Genomic DNA, 18,343 nt, shown 5'->3' with positions numbered 1-18,343 from the left:
TAAGAAGGCAGTTTATAGGAATACAATCCTACCTCAAGAAACAAGAAACCTCTCAAATAAACAACCTAAACTTACACCTAAAGAAATTACAGAAAGAAGACAAAAATACCTCAAACTTAGCAGAAGGAAAGAAATCATAAAGATCAGATCAGAAATCAATGAAAAAGAAATGAAAGAAATGATAGCAAAGACCAATAAAACTAAAAGCTTGTTCTTTGAGAAGAAAAACAAAATTGATAAGCCATTAGCCAGACTCATCAAGAAAAAAAGGGAGAAGACTCCAATAGAAATAGAAATGAAAAAGGAGTAGTAACAACTGACACTGCAGAAATACAAAGGATCATGAGAGATTACTACAAGCAACTATACGCCAATAAAATGGACAACCTGGAAGAATTGGACAAATTCTCACAAAAGCACAACCTTCAGAGACTGAACCAGGGAGAAATAGAAAATATAAAAAGGCCAAACACAAGCACTAAAATTGAAACTGTGATTTAAAATCTCCCAAAAAACAAAAGCCCAGGACCAGATGGCTTCACAGGTGAATTCTATCAAACATTTAGAGAACAGCTAACACCAATCCTTCTCAAACTCTTCCAAAATATAGGAGAGGGAGGAACACTCCAAACTCATTCTATGAGGCCAGCATCACCCTGATATCAAAACCAGACAAAGATGTCACAAAACAAGACAACTACAGGCCAATATCTCTGATGAACATAGATGCAAAAATCCTCAACAAAATACTAGCAAACAAAATCCAACAGCACATTAAAAGGATCATACAACATGATCAAATGAGGTATATCCCAGGAATGCAAGCATTCTTCAATATACATAAATCAATCAATGTGATACACCATATTAACAAATTGAAGGATGAAAACCACATGATCACCTCAATAGATGCAGAAAAAGCTTTTGACAAAATTCAACACCCATTTATGATAAAAACCCTCCAGAAAGTAGGCATAGAGGAAACTTACCTCAACATAATAAAGGCCATAAATGACAAACCCATAGCCAACATCGTTCTCAATGGTGAAAAACTGAAACAATTGCCTCTAAGATCAGGAACAAGACAAGGTTGCCCACTCTCACCACTGTTATTCAAAACAGTTTTGGAAGTTTTAGCCACAGCAATCAGAGAAGAAAAAGAAATAAAAGGAATCTAATTTGGAAAAGAAGTAAAGCTGTCACTGTTTGCAGATGGCATGATTCTATACATAGAGAATCATAAAGATGCTACAAGAAAACTACTAGAGCTAATGAATGTATTTGGTAAAGCGGCAGGATACAAAATGAATGCACAGAAATCTCTAGCATTCTTATACACTAATGATGAAAAATCTGAAAGAGAAATTAAGGAAACACTCCCATTTTCCACTGCAACAAAAAGATTAAAATACCTAGGAATAAACCCACTTAAGGAGACAAAAGACCTGTATGCAGAAAACTATAAGACACTGATGAAAGAAATTAAAGATGATACAAATAGATGGAAAGATATACCATGTTCTCGGCTTGGAATAATCAACATTGTGAAGATGACTATACTACCCAAAGCAATCTACAGATTCAATGCAATCCCTATCAAACTACCACCAGCTTTTTCACCAAACTAGAACAAAAAATTTCACAGTTTGCATGGAAACACAAAAGAACCCAAATAGCCAAAGCAATCTTGAGAAAGAAAAATGGAGCTGGAGGAATCAGGCCCCCTGACTTCAGACTATACTACAAAGCTACAGTAATCAAGGCAGTATGGTATTGGCACAAAAAAAGAAATATAGATCAATGGAACAGGACAGAAAACCCAGAGATAAACACACGCACATATGGACACCTTCTTTTTGATAACGGAGGCAAGAATATACAATGGAGAAAAGACAGTCTCTTCATTAAGTGGTGCTGGCAAAACTGGACAGCCACATATAAAAGAATGAAATTAGAACACTCCCTAACACCATACACAAAAATAAATGCAAAATGGATTAAAAACCTAAATGTAAGGCCACATACTATAAAACCTTAGAGGAAAACATAGGCAGAACACTCTATGACATAAATCACAGCAATATCCTTTTTGACCCACCCCCTAGAGAAATGGAAATAAAAACAAAAATAAACAAATGGGACCTAATGAAACTGAAAAGCTTTTGCACAGCAAAGAAAACCATAAACAACATGAAAAGACAACCCTCAGAATGGGAGAAAATATTTGCAAATGAAGCAACTGACAAAGGATTAATCTCCAAAATTTGCAAGCAGCTCACGCAGCTCAATATCAAAGAAACAAACATCCCAATCCAAAATGGGCAGAAGACCTAAATTGACATTTCTCCAGAGAAGATATACAGATTGCCAACAAACACATGAAAGGATGCTCAACATCACTAATCATTAGAGAAATGCAAATCAAAACTACAATGAGGTATCACCTCACACCAGTCAGAATGGCCATCATCAAAAAATCTACAAACAATAAATGCTGGAGAGGGTGTGGAGAAAAGGGAACCCTCTTGCACTGTTGGTGGGAATGTAAATTGATACAGCCATTATGGAGAACGTATGGAGGTTCCTTAAAAAACTAAAAATAGAACTACCATACAACCCAGCAATCCCACTACTGGGCATATACCCTGAGAAAACCAGAATTTAAAAAGAGTTATGTAGCACAATGTTCATTGCAGCTCTATTTACAATAGCCAGGACATGGAAGCAACCTAAGTGTCCATCCACAGATGAATGGATAAGGAAGATGTGGCACTTATATACAATGGAATATTACTCAGCCATAAAAAGAAACGAAACTGAGTTATTTGTAGTGAGGTGGATGGACTTAGAGACTGTCATACAGAGTGAAGTAAGTCAGAAAGAGAAAAACAAATACCATATGCTAACACATATATATGGAATCTAAAAAAAAAAAGAAAAAGGTTCTGAACAACCTAGGGGCAGGACAGGAATAAAGACCACGTAGAGAATGGATTTGAGGATACGGGGAGGGGGAAAGGTAAGCTGGGACTATGTGAGAGATTGGCATGGACATGTATACACTACCAACTGTAAAATAGATAGCTAGTGGGAAGCAGCTGCATAGCACAGGAGATCAGCTCGGTGCTGTGTGTCCACCTAGGGGGATGGGATAGGGAGGGTTGGAGGGAGACACAAGAGGGTGGAGATATGGGGTTATATGTATATGTATAGCTGATTCACATTGTTATACAACAGAAACTAACACACTATTGTAAAGCAATTATACTCCAATAAAGATGTTAAAAAAAATAATAATATTCCACTGCTCACACCTTCCCCTCCTCTTTCCCTCTGCCTCACATCACGAAGGTTACATTTATGAAGGTTTATATTTCTCCTGTGTACTTTCATAGCATTTCATGCATAACTCTCTTTTGGCACTCTTACACCACAGTGTCATCTATTATTTTCTCACTTTTCTTTCTCCACTAGACCTCTTTGAAACAAGGCCTATGTTTGTTTATTTTTGTACGAACAGTGGCCAATAATATAGCTAATGCATAGAAGATATTCAATAAATGCAGTTTCAATGTAACAAAAAATAGTGATTGAAGGAAGAAAGAAAGGAAATCAAAAGAGAAGTGCTATGGATTGAATATTCGTATCCTCCAAAATTCATATGTTGAAGCCCTAACAGTGATGTGATGGTATTTGTATGCAGCCTTGGGGTGATAAATAGGGTTAGATGAGGTCATAATGGTGGGAACTTCATGATGGAATTAGTGCCCTTATAAGAAGAGACATCAGAAGCTTTCTCACTCTTTCTCCACATGCACTGAGGAAAGGCCATGTGAGCACACAGCAAGAAGTCAGCTCTCTGCAAGCCAGAAATAGATTCCTCACCAGAAACTGAACTGGCTTGCACCCTGATATTGGACTTCTGGACTCCAGAAATGTAGGAAAATTAATGTCTGTTGTTTAATCCACCCAATAATCTAGGATATTTTGTTATGAAAGCCGGAGCTGAATAAGATAGAAAGGAATAAACAAATACATGAATTAATAAATTTTAAAAAAAGATGAGTAAGTGGACTAGTAGATTTGCCCCTTGTACAATTTGTAGCCAGTGGCTCAAGGCTGCAGATAACAAGTCACATATAGATATTCAGTATGTGGTTCTTCTCTCTACAGGGGTAATTGGTTCCCCTGGGGTGTCACATTATTGACCTTGCACTCGTCAGTACCCCCCCCAATTTAATCAGAACTAACAGCACAAACAAAAGACAGCCATTATGCAGATGATTGTCTGGGTTGAAGACCACAAAGATCCTTTCCATCCTTTATTTGAAAATGTTAACCTCTCGTTGAGGAGACATATGTGGGGACATTAGGGACATATGTGGGGTTTGTAATATTCTTAAAATCCTAAATTATGGGCTTCCCTGGTGGCGCAGTGGTTGAGAGTCCGCCTGCCGATGCAGGGGACACAGCTCGTGACCCGGTCCGGGAAGATCCCACATGCCGCGGAGCGGCTGGGCCCGTGAGCCATGGCTGCTGAGCCTGTGCGTCCGGAGCCTGTGCTCCGCAATGGGAGAGGCCACAACAGTGAGAGGCCTGTGTACCGAAAAAAAAAAAATCCTAAATTATGAAGAATATTTACCTAAGAAAAACTCTCCAAAATTGAATTAAACTAATAAAATACCACATTACATGGTCATATCTCAGCTTCCTTACTTCTTCCCATCCTGTATCCCTATCCCACAAAATTCCATTCATTCTATCATTAGTGAAGAGATCTTTCTAAAACTACCCTTCTTAAACATTTCAGTCATTCCTCATTGCCTTCACAGTTCAGTTCAAGGAACCCATGCTCCATAAATGGGCCTTTACCATTCTACCCAGAAAAATAACACCAAGCCCTCTCTTACCTCCTCATCTTTGTATATGTTTTTCCTTCTACCTATCACATCTCTCCACCCCCCAACCACCTATCCCCAAATCATTCTCCAGCTCTTAGCTTATGTATCATTTTGCCCAGGAAGCTTTGTCTGACCCCCCAAACCTAGGTTCTTACAACACACACTCTATTTCCCTCTAGAAAATTGTAATCACGTGTAATTTATATGCTCATTTTCCCTCTAGACAAGAAGCTCTTGCAAAGCAGGGACTACTGTATTATCTCTGCCAGCCACAGGACTGGCAAACAGTAGGTGCTCATTAAATACTTTCTGTTAAATGAGTGAATAAATAGTAAATATCTTGTGAATAGTCTTGAGTCTAATGACAACTCTACATTTTTATGTTATTTTATGGTTGACTGAGCACATTTACACTTCATTATCTCATTTAACTTGTTTAACAACCCTGGGAAGCAAGACAGGTACTAATCAAACACTGCTGATCGCCCTCTCTCTAGCTATGTCATTTCTCTTCCACGTCGGCTCTAGTTTTCTTCTGCAGTCTACTCCTCCCTCCAAGTAACTAGAACTAATCTTGATTAGTTTGAGGTCGTTGTGGTGGTTGTATCAGCCTGTTCCCCTAGCAAACAAGGTCTGAGGCAAGGTTTAAGTGTGAATATGTTATTGGAAGGTATGATGCCAGGGTATCAAGAGTGAAGGAAGGAGGAAATGCTGTGAGGGAGAATGGGAAGTAAATAAAGTTGATGCTTTTCCAGGTTGGCCACTATTTCACAAACAGACACAAAGTTACTGAGCCACTAGAGATTATCTCCAGAGAAGCTATATCAAAAACTCATACTTTGGGGACTTCCCTGGTGGTCCAGTGGTAAAGAATCCACCTTCCAATGCAGGGAATGCAGGTTCGATCCCTGGTCCGGGAACTAAGATCCCACATGCTGCGGGGCAACTAAGCCTGTGAGACACAACTACTGAGCTCATGTGCCCCAATGAGAGAGTCTGCATGCCACAAACTACAGAGCACACGTGGTCTGGACCCGCACACCACAACCGGAGAGAAGCCCCAGTGCTTCAATGAAGAGACCACATGCCGCAGCTAAGACCCGACACAGCCAAAAAATAAAGAAAATAAATAAATAAAATATTTAAAAAATTAAAAACAAAACACATATGCTTTGGAACAGGTCATCACCGGGGGGAATAGAGAAGCAATTTGTCTGCAAGCCCATTCCCACTCTCTGTCTTCCATTGGTAAGAGTTCGTCCCGTAAGGAGTAACTGCCGGCATGGTGTTTACCAAAGTGCAGAAGTGGTGGGAGACTTAGTAGTGGGAGACTTTACTAAGCCAGAGACTTAGTAAAATGGTGTGGGCTTGCATAAAACTGGCCCAGGGTGCTGCAGCAGAAGCTGCAAACTTCCAACGGCCCAGGAGAGGAGAGAATAGGAGGACATACACAAGATACAGGGATACTACTAGGGAATGGCTTAAGGACTGGTGTGTGGGAAATCTGCTGACAGAGGGGAAATAGTATGGTAAAGGGTTTTAGAGACATTCTTACATAAGAAAGTATATTGCACATTGCGTTTCATCAATTGGATAATTCAGGATGCATCTGACGAAAAACAGTTTTTCATAATCTAATTGGCAGCGTTGTTTCTTTTGTGGTGATATATAATAATAATAGTGTACCTTCCAGCCAATGACATCTTAGATTCTGTAAAATACAGTAGGCCCTGTGTTTATCTTCAGACATTGATGCATAAATATGTGACACTAGGAACTGCAGCAGTCCTTTTGCAACTATGATAGGAGCTAATCTGATGGCCTGAGAGGATAGCAGAGCAGGAATATGGAAAGAACCTGGGTCTTTTCAGTGAAGTCTTCTCCCCATCTGACAGATTAAGAATTGGAGGATAGAGAGCTCATAGGACTTTTCCAGATTCACATGGGTGTTTAAACAATGGAGCTGAGACTTTTTTTCTTAAACATCTTTACTGGAGTATAATTGTTTTACAATGGTGTGTTAGTTTCCGCTTTATAACAAAGTGAATCAGTTATACATATACATCTGTCCCCATATCTCGTCCCTCTTGCATCTCCCTCCCTCCCACCCTCCCTATCGCACCCCTCTAGATGGTCACAAAGCACCGAGCTGACCTCCCTGTGTGGAGCTGAGGCTTTAACCCATGTTCTTGTTGTTCTTTCCTATACAGCTATATTCAATGCCCTTTACAACTGGCCCATTTACAGCCTTACCTGTTAATCTCTTCCCACCTGTCTTTCTAGGTGTCTGAAACTTGGAGTTTCCTAAAAGCAGCCTGTTTCCTCATGCATCTCTAACGTCTAACATTTTAGAAAATTTGGCAAAAAAAAAAAAGTGAAGAATGTTAACCTATTAAAGACTTATGTAGAAAATGAAGAGATCTGGATCTTTATCTCCAGCATTTTCAAAAAAATAAAAATAAAAATTGTATATATTTAAAGGATGTATCTCTAGTATAAATTTCAGTATGTGGAACGCAACACCATCTTTTTTTCAAAACACCTTGGTGCCACTGTTAAAACAGAGGACTGGGCTGCATGCAGGTGTGATATTCAAGCAATGGAACAGCCAGTACATCAGGTACCCACTCATCAGAGGAGGTTCAGTAGGGCCACACCAGGCAGTATATGCCAGCTCAATACCATTTCTCAAACCCAGCTGCCTATCCCCAGTCAACCCCAAAGCTCAGATTCGCAGCTACCCAGTGACTTTTCCCCAAGTATCTTTAAGATGTGTACACTGTCTGGCTTTGGCTCAAATTACTTATACTTGCAAGTATTTCAACTCAGGTAAATTACTAAGTGTCAGAGGAAGTTTGAAAAATCAGAAAACAATGTCTCTTTAATAAGTCAGTCCCTGATTATTCTGAGATCAGGAAAATAATTTATACCCAAGTTTTCCAATATGGCCAAGCATCAGAATAAAAATCCAAATGATCTAGAGAAATCTATTAATGAAGCAACTTAATGACATGGTAGATTACTGCCCAAGTGAAAGGATTTAAAGAAAAAGCCCACTAGGGCAGTAAAAACACTCTGTAGAAACAAACCAGCTGGTTTCTGCATGTGGGTGCCTCCAGCATTCGTGAATCTGCAGCTGGCTGTGAATAATCTGGGTACCATTTTCCATCCTTACCAGAGGAGCTGCATGGTTTGATGTTCCCAAGTCATGGTAGTGTCCTGTAGCAGCAAGTGAAATAAGACAATATCCCAACGTGTCAATCATCCCTATATCAAGTTAGCAATTGTTGTCTTTGTTCTTACAACTAGCATCATGTGACACTCCTCTGGTACCTCCCCTTGATGAGAAGAGGAAAATTGCATATATTTAGGGAATCTCCTTTCAGTAAATGGCTGAGAATGGAAATTAAGCCAATGACTTTGTCTGAATACTCCAAGGAAGCCTGATGTGGAGAACCTAGACCATTCATCAGTTTTTTCTTTTCCCATTTTTCCTCTCTATGATTTGGGGACCTGGAATTATAGAATGTGGCATAGGCACTCCCCTTATTTTATCTTTCTCCTTGTTCTCCAGTGGCATGGAATTAAGTAAATATTTGTGCATGTGCACAAAGGGTGCTGTAAGCAACCTGTGGAAAGTTCATGAAGTCTGGTCTTCTTAGGAGACAAATAGCAGGTGTTTAGTTTATTATGTTCTAAGCAGAACCAAGGGGGTAAACATGAGAATCTGATAGTGATTGTAAGTGCACTTAGAGTCCTTTGCTATGTGGGAGCTGCCAAGTGAAGAAATATATTAGCCTTGCTTTTCTACTAGCCTCCTCATGAAGTAATCACTTTAATGGGTTCTCAGAGTTCAGGGGAATTGGAAGACCAGCAGTAATAAGAGAGATACCTTGATTTTTTTTCCCAAGGCACTTCAAGGACTTCGCAGACATTATTACACTTACCAGCCCTCCCAGGTCCACCCAAAAAAGGTGTCAGCCTCATGAAGAAGGAAATCTTCCCTTACAAATTAGGGGAAAAAATTAAAAAAAGGAAAGCAGAGGATTTGAAACTCGCCCGGTGCGGTTCCTGCAACTTCCAGAGGCCAGGGTTCTGAAATCCCAGTCCATAGGTGACTAGCCCAGTATTTTAGAGTACTCCTTTTAGGAATATAAAAGGGTGAGAGCAGTGGTGACTCCCTCTCTGAAAGGAAAACATTTGGAGGTCAACCTAAATGCCAGCCTCTTCTTTTCCCAGGCCTGCTCCCCACAGCTCCGCACACATACACCCTTGGTTATCTCTGAGCTATTTTGGGCTTCAGCCTCATCTGCCTTTCACATTAGGCTCTGCGTTAATTATGACGCTTCAGTGAAAATGAGCCTTCTGACAGTCTCTGCTTGGAGAATGGAAGGAGGGATAAAGGCAACTCCAATTACAGGCCATTAGCCCTAATTAATGCCCACCTCCTGTGTTTGGTATTCTAGACACAATCACCCCAGTACTGGGGGGAAGAACCCAGTTCGCTCAGTGGCACAAGGACCAACAATATTAAGCCAGGCACTTGCTGGTCCCTATGGAACATGATCTTTCAGGCAAAGAAGCAATTTATATGCAGTAACCAGGAGGAACACATAATCCTGTGTTTCTCCTTTCAAGCTGTCTTTTGACATTCTTATGGCTCATCTTCTTTTAGGAGACAGAGACTACAGCCTTTTAGAAACCTAAAATCTTTTTCCTTCTTTGGTTCTAGACCTCAAGTCAATCAAACAACCAAATACATACACATATGTACATACACACACACACACAGTACTCTAACAGGCTGTGCAAGAAATATGGAGGATATAAAATCTGGTTCTTTTTAGAAATATGTCATAAGCACAAACTTCACTAAATCAAAATGTCTTCTGGGCAGGTAATACTTCCCTGATACTTTCTGAAGGATTTTAGCAATTAATTCTGCAGGGAGTAAATTCAAATGAAGAATGAGGCAGCCACATAGGCCCTGACCAGAGCCCTACTCAAGGCATTCAGCTGCTCAAGTTCGCAGTGACTTCTGCCTCTCCTCCTGTCCTCCTGCTTTCTCTTTCCCACCTGTGGCTTCCAATCTCTCCATTCCCTTTTCTTTTTTTTTTTTTTTTTTTTTTTTGCGGTATGCGGGCCTCTCACTGTTGTGGCCTCTCCCGTTGCGGAGCACAGGCTCCGGACGCGCAGGCTCAGCGGCCATGGCTCACGGGCCCAGCCGCTCCGCAGCATGTGGGATCTTCCCGGACCGGGGCACGAACCCGTGTCCCCGGCATCGGCAGGCGTACTCTCAACCACTGCGCCACCAGGGAAGCCCTCCATTCCCTTTTCTTAAAAAAAAATATTTTTATTGGAGTATAATTGCTTTAAAATGGTGTGTTAGTTTCTGCTTTATAACAAAGTGAATCATCTATACATATACGTACATCCCCATATCTCCTCCTTCTTGTGTCTCCCTCCCTCCCACCCTCCCTATCCCACTCATCTAGGTGGTCACAAAGCACTGAGCTGATCTCCCTGTGCTATGCGGCTGCTTCCCGCTAGCTATCTGTTTTACATTTGGTAGTGTATATATGTCCATGCCACTCTCTCACTTCATCCCAGTTTACCCTTCCCCCTCCCCCGTGTTCTCAAGTCCATTCTTTACGTCTGCATCCCTTCGATGTAGTTTCCCAGATGGTCACTGAGGGCTGACCACAAAGCAGCCCTGGGTCAGGAGCTGAGTGAGCATATACAGGGCCTATATGGCTGCCTCATTCTTCATTTGAATTTACTCCCTGCAGAATTAATTGCTAAAATCCTTCAGAAAGCAGCATATACAAAGTGAGCCATAATCCAGATTCCTTCATTCTGCGGCTCATAGGAATCCACTGTCATTTTACGTCTCCAGGTTACTCTCCACCACTAGATTGTAAATTCCTCAAGGGTGGGGTTATGCCATCACTATCTCCTGATCCTCAGGGCCAGGTTCAGAACCCCAAACTCATGGGCATAACAAATGATAAAGGAATTATTAAGTGACTGAATAAATAAATTAGATAAAGAAAACTTAACAGGCTAAATGATTTCAACCTCAGAAACATCTTCCCAGAGCTTCTGTGGATAATGCCTGGCCAGGCCTTCCCCCTGTTGGGGAGATTTTCCCTGATGACTCTCTTCGAAGTAGCTTCCTTCCCCCCACTTGCCTTTTATCCATAATTTACCTACCAGCATTCACCGTGGCTAGAAGTTATCCTGTTTATTTATATGCTTATTTGATTATTGTCTGTCTTAGAGAATAAGTTCCAAGGGAGCACAGACTTGTCTGGTTTGCTTCTGTACCCTTGTCACTTAGCATAGTGCTTAGAATAATGCAAAAACCTATATTTGATGGATGAATGAATGAATGAGTGAGTGAATGGACAATCATGTCTAATTAATGTGTAAGAATATCAGAGCTATGAGCAAAGTTAACATAGCTTAATATTTAACCAATTAATATTTGTTAATAGGGAGAACAGGGCTCTGCAGCAGATAATAAGATACGTTAAGACATTGTCTTGAATGTCAAAGAGTTTACAATTTAGTAAGGGCCAAAAGACTTGCGAGTGCACACATGCACACACAATTCCATTTTAAGAGCTCTTACGATAATGCAAATTAAGACACTGTAACAGTGTCACAGTCACTGGGAGATACAAAATGGTCTAAATCTGAAGGGACTTAGTAGAGGGGACGGATAGCATACAGGAAAAGATAACTAATAACGTCAAATGTTAGTTAATTCCAGTCATGTGAATCATAACCTCGTGGACCACAGAAGAGAATAGTTATCATCACCCCTTGAAATAGTTCAAAGACTTTTTCCTCCCCCATTGTTAAAGGGGCAGACTTGGCCTATAACCAGGAAGAAGGTGTTCCTAATGACAGCTCTGTAAGTAAGCATCAACGTGCAGGTAATCTCAGGAGCAGGGAAATCATTCATCCCACTCACCTATTCAAAGAAGGCTGTTTTTTTTTACCTTTATGTTCTTCAGAGCACTTAACACACTATCAGCTTGCAATAAATTACAATTAGTAATAACAGCTTCGCTATTCTGGGTTTTATTATTAGAGGCATTAATTTTTAATGTTTACTGTACTCAGATATGTGTGGAAGACTTGAAATGTATTTAATAATGATAACTTCCACCTTCCAAGCTCTAGTGATGGTCTACTGGGATATAAACAAACTGCTCCACATTTAATGCTCTGAGCAGAATAGGCAGTGAGAAAGAACAGGAGAGTGAGGGGGCAGCTTTGAGCTGAGGAAGAATGTATGCTCTGTAGGATCCGAAGCCCATCAGGCCTTCACCTGCAGGTTAGTAGTATGCTCTGTGGTCTAGAGGGTCTCTCTGAACCAGCCTGGCAGGGCAGACCCTAAGGACATCCCAGGGAAGCAGGCTAATTTGGAATTGAACATTCTTAAATGCAGCCTAGGGAGAAACTTTCTGGAGTGAGGAGGTAGGAGATAAAAGGAAAGAAGGCCTCTCTTCCTCCTCCCCACATCTCTAAGTGGGGAACTCTGAAGCTGGGGCTCTGAAGGCTGGTGATTCCCACCACTTCCAGCACAGACTGGAAGACTGGAAGACACATCACCCTCCTCTGCTTCTTTCCAGGTCAGACTAGGCTGGATGAAGAGGCTTTCCCTTGTCAACATGGCAACATATTGGTGGTGGGGAGCAGCCTGTGTCCAGGTTCTACCCTGACTTCTTTTACGGTCTTGGATATCAGTTCCCTCCGTTTAAATTATGCCTTCTCAACTCTGCCCCCAAAGACACCAGCCCCAAACTCTTGATGATGGTAATTCACCCTATACAGAAGCTGCCATTTCATTTTAACAAATGAGATTGGAATGTACAAAATTCAGCCTTCAAACCTGGTGCTTGGCCAAAATCTATTATTATTATATAATTAATAATAATCTCCTATTAGTATTAAAATCTCCTATTATTATTATATCTCCTATTATTATTATTATTATTATGGTTATTTAGCCAACAAAAGGCTAAATAACCAAAGGCCCACTTCAACATCATTTCCAGGAGCCCTGAATGTATGTGTGGTCAATGATCGTGTAATCATCTAGGTCACTAGCCTTTCGTGTCAAGGTAGTCCAATCAGTTTTTTAAAAAGCCATGTCATTTAAACTTATTGTCACCTGAATATTTACTTTCAAATATGGGAAGGCATTACACAAAGACCTTGGAATGAAAGTCTCCTTATGTGCTTTATGTGTTGAAATTCTACCACTTACAGTTTAAATATACATTTATTATTGCAAAAGTAAAACTACAAAAATTAATGATGATTGTGCAAGCTGTTAATTTTAAGAACAAACGTAATTATTCAGAACTTTCAAACTGCTAAGCAAATGGGTAAATGGGAAAATTAATGGGGAGTTAACATGTGTGTGTTATCAAGACTTTCGGAAGAGCACTGTTTCCTTTTGCAAGCACAAATGTTTATTACAATGTACATAACCATCCCAGGCAGAGTAATAGAGATTAGATAAAATCATATTTCTAACCTTTGTTGTTTTTTTTTTAAATCTGGCATTAATAACGTTAAACAAAATAATCTTGACAAAATGAATTGGCTATTAGTTATTCACTTTCTTTTAGGCCATGCCTCGTACTCCTCTAGCTACTTGAACTGAGCATGGACATGGCTTTAGGATGGTAGTTGTACAACCTGGGGTCCTCACAGCCTAGCCAGTGGCTGGCAGAGCTGAGAGATTGTTGTTCCTGCATCATAATGTCAAACTTAAAACATGACTCCTAAAATTTTCCATAGTGAACTTTTTGGAATAATTAAATGTTTATAATAAAATTCATTATTTAGATTTATAACCCAGAAGTTCATTCTCTAGTGGTCATATTTGGCTTTAGCCAAATGTTGATTTTAACAGGTGATTCTTCATCATTAGGAATACAAATATGTATTCCACGCACCTCTTGGGTTATTCTCCCTGACGTCCCCTCTCAGCAAGAACAAATAACCACTTCCCAAGGAAGTGCACACAAAGAGCCTAAAACAATTATCAAATGATCTCTCCAGGTTCTGATCCCCTAAGCTGCTTTTCTCCCTCAATAGTAAGTTTGTTATCTTTTTAAGTTACACAGATAGCTGTTTGCCCCTAACACATTCTGCACACTCAGCCTATCCTGATGCCTTTCTAGCACGGGGGCCACACCCCGTGACCTAGGGAACAGAATGGACAGTGCCTTCCCCCTCAGGCTTCTGTCCAGAGTCTCCCAGGCCCTCCCTCCTTGCTCCTGCCCGGCTCAGATGTCCAGGCTTTGCCCCTCTGTTCTCTCCTCTTCCCTGATAGAAGTCTCCCTCACACACAACAGAGAGACTTATCCTTGTGGGGTGGCCTGAAGGGAAGCCCCACAAGCCTGCCTTCTCCAAGGCCATGACATGGTTTACATTTTAACTGACCTCTAGGACTGAAAAAGCTTTGAACTTGGAGACCTCGGTGTCTTTATTTCATTGACTCTACATTAAAATTTTAAAAATTATTCTTCTACATCCTGAGCCCACACACGACCTGGAAGAAAAGCAGCAGACCTTGACAGCAGCCCCCTCAGACAGGGCTGCAGGGCTCCACAGACTCATTTCTGTGACCCACCCACCTGTGCTTCCCATCACGGCTACCTCCTCAGATACTTTCTGACTTGCCATGGCAAGGCCTTGCCTGTGCAACCGAGAGCAGTAAACATGCCGGTGTAATTAATGTCTTAACGACTTATTACAATCCTCAGATAATTAATCACAAAAGCTAAACATGTTGTCTCACCCTCCTAATGTGTTAATGCTCTAATTATTATGCCTCAATTAAGAGGAAGTCAATGCTCCTCGCTTAGAAGTGCATGTTTAATAAGGTCTCACACACTTGGCTCCAGCACACAGCAGTATGTGGCAGGGAGCGGAGGAGGAGAGACCTTTCTAATGAAGCTTTATAAACAGCTTCAGGCAAGAAAGTGAAAACCCCCTTTTCTTGAGTTTTACCCTTGGATGAACGCTGAGTTCTGAGAATCTGTTAGGGCTTAGGGCTGTTTCCCAGAAAGGGGGGAGCTGTTCCAAGTGAAGGTGTGCGTATGTGCTAGCACCTGTGTGTGTGTATCTGAGACTATAAACTGGAGTGCACCATTCCCTTTACTAGATTCATGTGTGAATGTGGCGTGTGGGGCTGGCCACCTCCTGGAAAACACAGGACCCAGTGTGCTTGGCATTTGGGGAAGTGGCTTAAGGAGTGAAGCGTCTCTCTCTAAATTAGATCTTCCACCTGTCTCCAAATTGTCTTGAACAGTGTTTTTTCTTTCTTGAAATAGATTTTAAACTTATGTGAAATAGAATTTACATTGTTACCTAGGACATACCCATACACATCCACACATCCACAACACCGAAACAAAGTTTTCCAAAATAAAACCACCACTCATGAAGGCATTTTTTATACTGTACACTGTATCTTAGTTCATTTTTTAAAAAAAGTGGGTTGCAACCCTCTAGATTCAAAGTAGGAGATAGATAGGCCCCCGGGCTGGACAGCTGGTGTTTGTCACGTGGAGTAAAACTGAAGCTTTGTTCTCACGCAGACACTCCAAGGACAAAGCTAGTGGCAGAAGCTGAGCTCTACTGAAGTAAAGAGATAAGATGACCACTCCTGAGGTCAAGGAAAACTTCCTTGTCTGCACATGAGCAGTTAGCCTACTTGTGGGTCAAAAAGGGAGGGGGTGTCACCCCATAATAAGTGTGGACATAGCCCCACAGGCCTTTGTGGTGGAATCCATCTTAGCAAAAAGTTGTACACACAAGTTGGGGTGAGTCCTAGGACAGGTCAGGTGTGGAAAAAGAAACAAGACAATTGGCCAAAGGTAAACAAAGACCTGGAAGAACTGTCCTATATAAGTGATTTAAATCACCTCTTTACTGCGCTTCTCCTCATTTGGAAGGACACCCACACCCTTTCTCTCCCGTGTGTATTTCTCCCTAGATCCTGACTTACTGCGTGCCTCCTTCAGGAGCACTCCTCTCTGGGTGTGTATTTCTGCCTTGCTTCTGACATAAACCATTCCTCTGTGTGCTCTCCCATAGGCTGTGCTGTGTCTCTAATAATAAACTTTGTACCTGTTTTTGTAGTTTTTGCCTCCTTGAAACATTTTTGCTTTGAAATGGAGCAAGAGCCAGGGAAACTTTGCTTCTAGCCTCTTGTCCTTTGTGGTCTAGTGGCTAGGATTCCTGGTTTCTATCCAGGCTACCCAGGTTCAATTCCTGGGCAGGGAATAAGTTCTCTCTTCAGGACCTCTCACTGCTGTCTCTCTGAGATCAGATTGATCTCATAACCCACCAATATATCTCAATCCAGAGGTTGAAAAGCACTGGTCTAGAAGCTGAATAGCCCACAAGGAGGTTCCCCTTTGACTAAGTCTCTCAACTGAGACTAGGATCTGACTTCCTAGTCCTGAGGTTCATTTATCAACTAGCCACAAATACTCACTGAGCAGTCGCAGTCCCTCACCCCTGCAGCATCAGCCATCTGTCTCCCCACCTGGCTATCTACAACTGAGGCAGGTCAAGAATGACCCAATAGCCTTGAAACCTAACTACACACACACACCGCACACACAATTTCAGAATAAATCATAACCATATTAAAAAAAAAGGTTTGGGGCCCAAAGTTTAGGGAACCTTTTTAAGGAAAACAGAACTTTTGAAACATGCTGAGCATAAAACTAAGAGAAGCTAAAAATCAGTCCAACCATTGCTTGGAGCCATTTGGTTTGGTTTTGATCTTATATTTTTCTCCTCATTTATCACAGTTGGAACACTCTCTCTTATTGACATATACAGACTACTGTATTTAAATATTTAATAGATAATCAACAAGGACCTACTGTATAGCCCAGGGAACTTTGCAAAATATTCTGTAACAACCTAAATGGGGAAAGAATTTGAAAACGAATAGATGCATACCTATAACTAAAACAATTTGCTGTACACCTGAAAGTAACACAACATTGTTATCAATTATACTCCAATATAAAATAAAAATTAAAAAAAATGTTAATGGTTTCTTTATGTATCTTCAAATAAAAATTTTTTTTTAAAAAAAGAAAAAGAAATAACCATGTGCGCCACACCTGAGTGCATGCCGTGGGGAAGAGGCCGAGCCTCTCTGGATGCAGAACTTCCCATGAGAGATTGGTCTGGCCATCGCACCTGCTCTACCCTAAGTCCAATCCTTTAGTGGCTAGGCCCTGGACTCTATGCGCACACACACACACTCCCATCCCTGTGGCTGGGACAAGCCTCTGAGGTAGGAATGCTAAGACTCCATAATCCTATATCAATTTATCATCAGTCAACCATTTTGATCTTTTGTGTACTAGACACTATTTCTTGAACTTTGGGAGATGCTGAGAAGCAGCAGACACAGCTTCAGCTCTTGAACAGTTTACCGACTTCTTGGGAAGATGAGACAGAGAAGCATTGAAAGGAAAGGCTCTCAGTTCAGGGCCGTATATGATAAGTGGCCCATAAATGGTATTGTTTAGAAGAGACATAAAGGGATTTTTGGGGTGCTCGGTGACAACTTCCTCGAGGAGTAGATGCTGGAGTTGGCCCTTGAAAGAAGACAGATATCACTTTGCGAGTCTATAAATCTTGGAGTCAACCCTGACTCTTTTTTACACTCCCATCTAAACTCCGTCCATATTCTGTTGGCTCTACCTTCAAATTTTATAGAGACTGTGACTACTTCTCCCTACCTCCATCACTGCTCACTTGTCCAAATCACCATCATCCTCCCACCTAGATCACTGTAATTGTCTCTTAACCAGTCTCTCTACTTTGGGGCTTGCCTCCCTACAGACTATTGTCCATACCATAGTCAGGAAAGTCCACTTAAAACTTAAGTCAGATCATGTCATTCCTCTAGCTTCTCATCTCACTCCTTACGGTGCCCTACAAGCCTCACACAATATGGTCCTTCATTAATTCTCTGCTTTCATCTACTAATACTATCCTCCAACCCCTCATTCACTCTGTTTCAATCACACTGAGCTTCTTAATATTCTCCAAACATACCTTGCCCGCTCTTAGACTCTCCCCCAGATATCTGCCTGGCTCACCTTTACCTCCTTCAGGCCACTACTCAAATGATGCCATTGATACATGACTTGTTTACAGTCATGTGTCACTTAAACACAAGCTGCATATCAGGAAGGGTTTTATCAGTTAATTCTAATTTTGCACAGCACCTAGAACAGTGCCTGCTATATATTAGGTTCTTATTAATTTGAATGGCTGGGAAAGGACACTGAGGCAAAAGAATGGTGTGAACAAAATCACAAAGGTGGGAAAGTTCCAGGTGTGGTGGGAGCAGAGGCAGCGAGGAGGCTCACCTGGCA

Source organism: Mesoplodon mirus (assembly GCF_964341445.2).
Source record: "Mesoplodon mirus genome assembly, chromosome: 3".
Lineage (NCBI taxonomy): Eukaryota > Metazoa > Chordata > Mammalia > Artiodactyla > Ziphiidae > Mesoplodon > Mesoplodon mirus.
Note: the sequence above shows the minus strand (reverse complement) of the source record.